This window comes from Anabrus simplex, chromosome 1 (genome assembly GCF_040414725.1).
Source record: "Anabrus simplex isolate iqAnaSimp1 chromosome 1, ASM4041472v1, whole genome shotgun sequence".
Lineage (NCBI taxonomy): Eukaryota > Metazoa > Arthropoda > Insecta > Orthoptera > Tettigoniidae > Anabrus > Anabrus simplex.
The window spans coordinates 858,541,066-858,549,442 of NC_090265.1; positions in this window are offsets into that span (position 1 = coordinate 858,541,066).

Here is an 8,377-nt window from a genome sequence, read left to right on the forward strand (position 1 = left end):
GGTGTAAATACTTCTGGGATGATCCGTCACTTACAAACGCATAAGCCTATCAATGAAGAGGAATTGTCACATAACACCTCCGACCCAGTCTGAATCACAAGAAGCTACCCTGCCGACGATTGTAATGCGTCCAGGTAGGTTTAAATCCTAATAACAATTGACAAATTATACAGGTTATTCTGCTAAGAAGTCCACCTGACATAACTCGTGAACAGTTTAAGATACTGGCATTCTGTTTTCACTTTCGTTAATGGTATTTTAAGGAGCTCATACTTCAACATGCAGTGCTTTCCTAGGCTTTTGACAAAATTTATCGTCATGCACATTTACATATGAGAACTGCTGATAACTATCAAGCTTACACTCTTAGTTACTGGGACGTCGCACAGTTCGCAGCACATGAGAATCAGTCTCGAGAGCGTTGCCCATCACCCCTGCTGAAAGAATTGGAGCAGTCGGGCATTTTAGATCACACGTTTCACTCGTGTGTAATAGGGGTTGCATATGTAGCAAAGCACATCTTCCCTGTCCCAGGTTCGAACAATGCACGTCTCTAGCATCCAAGTAGGTGTACATCCTATCTACAGTTATTCACAAATTATGCATGGTTATTCAGCTAAGACGTCCACTCCAAATAAGTCCTGAACCGTTTAAGATACTGACATTCTGTTTTCACCTACGTTAATGTAATTAAAAGGGTTCAAAGTTGAACATGCAGTACTTTTCCTGGCTTTTGACAAAATGTATTGGCTCACACGTTTTCATATGAGAACGTTATTTCACGCAATAACTGCCAATGATATACTATCAAGTTTACAGTCGTAGTTACTGGTACGTCGCGCAGCTTGCACTACAGGACGATCGGTCTCGAGATCTGCGACGCCAGTCTCGAGCGAGAGCGTTGCTCATCACTAGTTATGGTGACAGGTCACCAGGAGTGAATTTTTTCTTAAATTTTTTATTCTTAATTTTAAGTTATTTAGATTCTAACTTTACTCTATTAATAAATGTACATAATTTACACTTAACGGTACATAACTGATACCTTCAGATTAATTGAAATCTGTGCCGTATAAAATATTTTTCTCAAAATAATTAAAGGAATAGTAAAATTGACAAAAATATAATTAGTCTGTATATGTGATGAAGTGTGTACCGTTTACAACACACTGAGTTGATTTTACAACAGTTTCACCTAACAAAATAATTTTAGGGTATGGTACTGATCAAGACACTACCGTATCCTTTCCAGTATAAGCAATAAAATCAAGGTTAAACCCAGTTTCACTGTCGCAAAGTATAAACATCTTTACACCAAACCTATGTCGCTTTGATGGAATGATGTGTTTCCATTTTAGGCAACCTTTTCAAGCAACTAGGCTCTCATCAATACAGATAATTTCGAAGGGGTAGAATATAGATTGGAATTTCTCTCTGAAATAGTTGATTACAGTCCTAATTTTGTTAAGTCTGTCGCCTGGGGGTTGTTGATTGTCAGAAAAATGAGGCAGAAATTGTCGAGAGGTCACTTTAAGTCAAATAATAATACTAGATTATAAATTCCACCTGTTCATAAGAGTTTTTTATTTAAATTTAAGAAATAGGTCTTATTAGATACAGGGATATGTTTTGCCCATAATGAGGGCATCAGCCTAAAAATCTCATACCTGAAAGAATGAAAAAATCAGGATCCTGATTCTTATTCGTAGTTTTTAACGAAGGTCTAAAATATAAATAACAGGATCCTGTTGTAGGTACAAATGTATAAAAAAAGACTAGCAAGTGGAAGACAGTAGTTACAAGTACTCTTATGACAGTCTTATAATAATCCTTATTATAGATTTTTACTAATGTCCTTTTAACTCGCTACTTGTTACCATATTTTTGAAAAGTTCTAATTTAAATACATAAATTACTGTGTTGAAATGAAATTTGGTAAATATGGTGCCTTATTCTGGAGATGGCATAAAGAGCTTATAATAGCTTAATATTTAGGATAAAATTCAATCTTAGTGATGGTTAAGTTAAAATCCAAAGTTGTTAATCTTACGTGAAAAGATAGGACGGAAAACTTCTTAAGGCACTTCGGAGCGAGGACTAGTACTCGTCAGAAACGTAACTATATATATGTGCAGGTAGATGTGGTTATAGCTTCTTATAAGTCAAAAGGAAAATGTGCGAGGTTGAGTAGAGCTTGTGGTGTTACGTCTGAAACTAGAGGAGAGTGAAATGTTAAAGTATGAAATTAAAGATGGAGAGAACGAAGAAAAAACAAAGTGTGTGAAATTACTTACCCCTTCGACAGTTGTGATGTTAATTTGGTTAAAGGTGAGGCGAGTTGAAAATATGTTGTGTGTAATTTAATTTATCTTTTCGACTGTCGTAATATTAATTAGTTGCCATTGTAATACTTGACGGGTGTTAGAAAGGGAAGGGCAGAGTCTGGGGTAGGGCTCTTTATCAGGAATACCATTGCACGCAACATAGTTTCTGTTAGGCACGTAAGTGAGCGAATGATGTGGATAGATTTGTCAGTGGGAGGAATTAGGACAAGAATTGTGTCCATGTATTCACCATGTGAGGGTGCAGATGAGGATGAAGTTGACAAGTTTTATGAAGCATTGAGTGATATCGTGGTCAGGGTCAACAGCAAGGATAGAATAGTGTTAATGGGCGTTTTCAATTCGAGAGTTGGGAATAGAACGGAAGGATACGAAAGGGTGATTGGTAAATGTGGGGAAGATATGGAAGCTAATGGGAATGGGAAGCGTTTGCTGGACTTCTGTGCTAGTATGGGTTTAGCTGTTACGAATACATTCTTCAAGCATAAGGCTATTCACCGCTACACATGGGAGGCTAGGGGTACCAGATCCATAATAGACTATATCTTAACAGACTTTGAATTCAGGAAATCTTTTAGGAATGTACGAGTTTTTCGGGGATTTTTCGATGATACAGACCATTATCTGATCTGTAGCGAACTAAGTATCTCTAGGCCTAGGGTAGAGAAAGTGAAATCTGTCTGCAAACGAATGAGGGTAGAAAATCTCCAGGTTGAGGAAATTAGACAGAAGTACATGGATATGATTAGTGAGAAGTTTTGAACAGTAGACAGTAAGCAGGTTCAGGATATAGAAAGTGAATGGGTGGCATCCAGGGATGCTGTAGTAGAAACAGCAAGGGAATGCCTAGGAACAACTGTGTGTAAAGATGGGAAAAGGCGAACATCTTGGTGGAATGATGAAGTGAGAGCAGCCTGTAAACGTAAAAAGAAGGCTTATCAGAAATGGCTCCAAACAAGGGCCGAGGCAGACAGGGTTTTGTACGTAGATGAAAGAAACAGAGCGAAACAAAGAGTTGTTGAATCGAAAAAGAAGTCATGGGAAGATTTTGGTAATAACCTGGAAAGGCTAGGTCAAGCAGCAGGGAAACCTTTCTGGACAGTAATAAAGAATCTTAGGAAGGGAGGGAAAAAGGAAATGAACAGTGTTTTGAGTAATTCAGGTGAACTCATAACAGATCCCAGGGAATCACTGGAGAGGTGGAGGGAATATTTTGAACATCTTCTCAATATAAAAGGAAATCATCATGGTGGTGTTGCAAACAGTCAAGCTCATGGGGAGGAGGAAAATGATGTTGGTGAAATTATGCTTGAGGAAGTGGAAAGGATAGTAAATAAACTCCATTGTCATAAGGCAGCAGGAATAGATGAAATTAGACCTGAAATGGTGAAGTATAGTGGGAAGGCAGGGATGAAATGGCTTCATAGAGTAGTCAAATTAGCGTGGAGTGTTGGTAAGGTACCTTCAGATTGGACAAAAGCAGTAATTGCACCTATCTATAAGCAAGGGAACAGGAAGGATTGCAACAACTATCGAGGTATCTCATTGATTAGTATACCAGGCAAAGTATTCACAGGCATCTTGGAAGGGAGGGTGCGATCAGTAGTTGAGAGGAAGTTGGATGAAAACCAGTGTGGTTTCAGACCACAGAGAGGCTGTCAGTATCAGATTTTCAGTATGCGCCAGGTAATTGAAAAATGCTACGAGAGGAATAGGCAGTTGTGTTTGTTTCGTAGATCTAGAGAAAGCATATGACAGGGTACTGAGGGAAAAGATGTTCGCTATACTGGGAGACTATGGAATTAAAGGTAGATTATTAAAATCAATCAAAGGCATTTATGTTGACAATTGGGCTTCAGTGAGAATTGATGGTAGAATGACTTCTTGGTTCAGGGTACTTACAGGAGTTAGACAAGGCTGTAATCTTTCACCTTTGCTGTTTGTAGTTTACATGGATCATATGCTGAAAGGTATAAAATGGCAGGGAGGGATTCAGTTAGGTGGAAATGTAGTAAGCAGCCTGGCCTATGCTGACGACTTGGTCTTAGTGGCAGACTGTGCCGAAAGCCTGCAGTCTAACATCTTGGAACTTGAAAATAGGTGCAATGAGTATGGTATGAAAATTAGCCTCTCGAAGACTAAATTGATGTCAGTAGGTAAGAAATTCAACAGAATTGAATGTCAGATTGGTGATACAAAGCTAGAACAGGTCGATAATTTCAAGTATTTAGGTTGTGTGTTTTCCCAGGATGGTAATATAGTAAGTGAGAGTGAATCAAGGTGTAGTAAAGCTAATGCAGTGAGCTCGCAGTTGCGATCAGCAATATTCTGTAAGAAGGACATCAGCTCCCAGATGAAACTATCTTTACATCGGTCAGTTTTCAGACCAACTTTGCTTTATGGGAGCGAAAGCTGGGTGGACTCAGGATATCTTATTCATAAGTTAGAAGTAACAGACATGAAAGTAGCAAGAATGATTGCTTGTACAAACAGGTGGGAACAATCGCAGGAGGGAACACGGAATGAGGAGATAAAGGCTAATTTAGGAATGAACTCGATGGGTGAAGCTGTACGCATAAACCGGCTTCGGTGAAGATAAGAGGTATAGAACTAAATGAGGCCACAACACTAGTTGCAAATCGAGGATTGTGGCGACGTTTAGTAAATTCTCAGAGGCTTGCAGACTGAACGCTGAAAGGCATAACAGTCTATAATGATAATGTATGTATGTATGTATGTAGCATTTAAATGACTGGCATTTGGGCTTCTAGTGTTGTATGGATGTGAGATTGGCGGGGGGTTTATTTTATGTGCTATTGGATGCAGTTGGCTTGTGGAGGCGGATGGGGAGGGAGGGAGTTGTGTTTCTTAAAGTGGGAGGGGTCCTGAAAGATAATTTTAGATATTAATTTTTTATGGTTTAGTGATTGCAAGAATTTCAGTAAAATCTTGTATAATGGGTTTTTTACTTCAGTAATATCGTTGAGGTTCAAATTTTTGTTGTAATTTTGGTCTAAAATTATTATAGATGTTTTGTAATTTGTTCATTAATTTCCCTTCACCTACTTTTTTAATAATAGTGAGGTCTTGATCTATAGTAGTGAAATGATGAGCTGCTTCTTTCATGTGAGAGCTGAAAATTTGTTGTTTGGAGGCATTATAATGTTCTAAGTATCTCTCCGGTTCATGCATTTTCTGATGCCGGTGCGTGGCAAGCTGGTTCATCATAGTGTTCCAGCTGTTCAATCCTTACTCTGACACGCTGGTTTGAATGAGCAGTGTGCATACATAAGGCAGAGGCTCACTTAGTAGTAGTAGTAGTAGTAGTAGTAGTAGTAGTAGTAGTAGTAGTAGTAGTAGTAGTAGTAGCAGCAGCAGCAGCAGCAGCATGACTTGGTCTAGAATTACAATTTAGACCTATTCCAAATTATAGCACCACAATTCACTAAATAACTCAAAATTCAACCCTGAAAAGAGCCGTTTCTTAAGAAAAGCTTCTTCCTCTTCACTTTTATTAAATTCTACATTCATTTTATTCAAAATTAGCAGTGAAGAGGGGGTTTCTCCTCTGGCTTGGAAGAAAAATTTACCTCCCAATTCTTCTGCCGCCTGTGTAGTGAACTGAGATTTTCCAACTCATCGGGTACTCCTAGGAAACAGATCAGTGAAAGGGCATACTTTTAGCCCTGGGAGTCACCATTATTAGACACCCCCACCCAGCCAAAATAAGACTAAGTGTGTTCACGGATCACGGCTGTCTGCGGCTTTGTCATTCCTGCTCTGGAACTTTGGACTGTTGGATCGGCAGCTTAGTGCTGTTCATTGGAGGTGAGAAAGTGTGTGGTTTTTCATCTGATATAGGGCATTGCTTTTGATCGCGCCATTCCTACTGACATTGTGATGACCTATGTTCATTTCAGTTCGGAAAACTACTGGAACAGTCTTTCTGAGGATGTAAAAGGGCAGGTGGAGAGTGAGTGTCTGCCATTATAGTGGGGGCTCCGCAACCTGATTGTGACTGATGGTGGGCGAGGTGAGCCTACCATTGCAATGAAGATTCCCTAGCCTGGTCTTCAAATCAGAGGGGACGTTTGGTGACTTTCCCTATTGCGTTTCTGGGGTGGCGTTGGGTGCTATGAAGTTTAGTACAATCTTGCTCACAACGTGTACAGTACCTAGCCTGGAATTCTGTATGTAATGTGGAATTCCATAGCAAAGCACAGGTACATCAGCTAGTGTGAAGATAAAGTTGGAATTCAAGAGGACAAATTGGGGCAAATATTCGTTTATAGGAAGGGGAGTTATTGATTGGAATAACTTACCAAGGGAGATGTTCAATAAATTTCCAATTTCTTTGCAATCATTTAAGAAAAGGCTGGGAAAACAACAGATGGGGAATCTGCCAACTGGGCGACTGCCCTAAATGCAGATCAGTAGTGATTGGTATCTAGTGGGAAAGCTGCGGCCAGTTTGTCCGATGTACGAGACGCCACTGGGTGCGAGTCTGTAAATGCCTGAACCTGAGTAAATGTTATTTGAACTGACTGTGTTGTGATTGAAAAACAATTGAAGGGTTGGATGCAAGAACCAGGCAGCTCCATTTTTTCTAACTTTTCAGGAGCAAGAAAAAACTGTATAAAGTAAGTATCAATGATGGTGTAAATAATTATTTCTGTCAGTATGTTAATTATGACCTTGATATATTTAGTCTGTATTGCAGCAGAATTTTCAATTTTCTTGCCTTTTATAGCAATAAATTAATTTTGGAGCCACGTGGTTCTTGCATAGAAAATGTTCATTTCATTGATTTCTGTGGTTTTACTCGCCAAAAACTGTATTTTTGCAAAATAAATTACAGTATTTCAATATGCAAACACTTCATAATAAGTCACAGAAATTTTAAGAACCTTGAATATTAAGTGTATCCACTATTACAGTATGACAGTTGATGTTATTCACTTCCAGATGAGGTGTTCACATTATTTTCTCTTGATTGGCTGGTTATGTTGTTGTAATTCCACTTGTCAGTGGGAGGTACATAGCGTTTGGCCAGTACCATTACATCCCGAAATTTTGCTTCCTTGATGTGCAGGGCTTCTGGATACAGTTTCTGACTCGTGTGAGGAAACTTTGGAGTACTGTTATTTTTCAAGAGAGGAAACTCTTGTAGAGAAAAACCTGATGCATTCATTGAACATTTAACAGTTCCACAAAATTCTTCGCTATGAATAAACAACCGATATTTTGACATGTAGAACTTCTCTTTACCTACACCACTAACATTCTTTTTGAAGGATTCTTCAAAAGTACCTTTATAGTCTAGAAAGCTGTCTCTCTCAATTTGTTTGACAACAAATTTTGAGCTTGACCCCCTCTTATGAGGTTCACATAGTCATTAGGAACATACAGTCTTTCTCTCTTCAGTTTTTCTTTTTCTACTTTTCCGAAGCTTCGGCACCAGTGACGATGCACTGAACTAAAATCGATAGAAGAACCAGGTGGCTCCTGGATCTGCCTTGTTCTTGCATTAAAATTATGATGAATGCTATCTCCATGTGGCTCCTTTTCCTTTGTATCGCCAATGGAAGTCATTGGAGTTGCATGGTTCTTGCATAGAAATGTGCGCCTATTTGTTTACATTCGATATATGTGAAAATGTCCATTTTGACGAAAAGTGGAGCTGCCTGGTTCTTGCATCCAACCCTTCAATTTTTGGTTGGTGTTATTTGTTATGAAGGCTATGCAAGTGTTCTGGTTTTTTAAGGGGTTCGAAACTTGGTAAATGTCTGGATTGTTGTAAGTGAAAGTAATAAAATTGGATTTTTTGGGTCTGTCACAGATGAGGTTGGTTGTTAATTTGAGTTTTATCTTGTTGATTAAATGGTTAATTGTTCCTGGTTTCTACCCATAAATTCTGCCAAATCGTTTATGTAATTGAGTTTGTCTTTTAGGTTCTTAGGTGATAGAGGGATTTTTAAGGCTCTGTAAATTAAACTATGCCAGGCTGAGTGGCTCAGACGGTTGAGGTGTTGGCC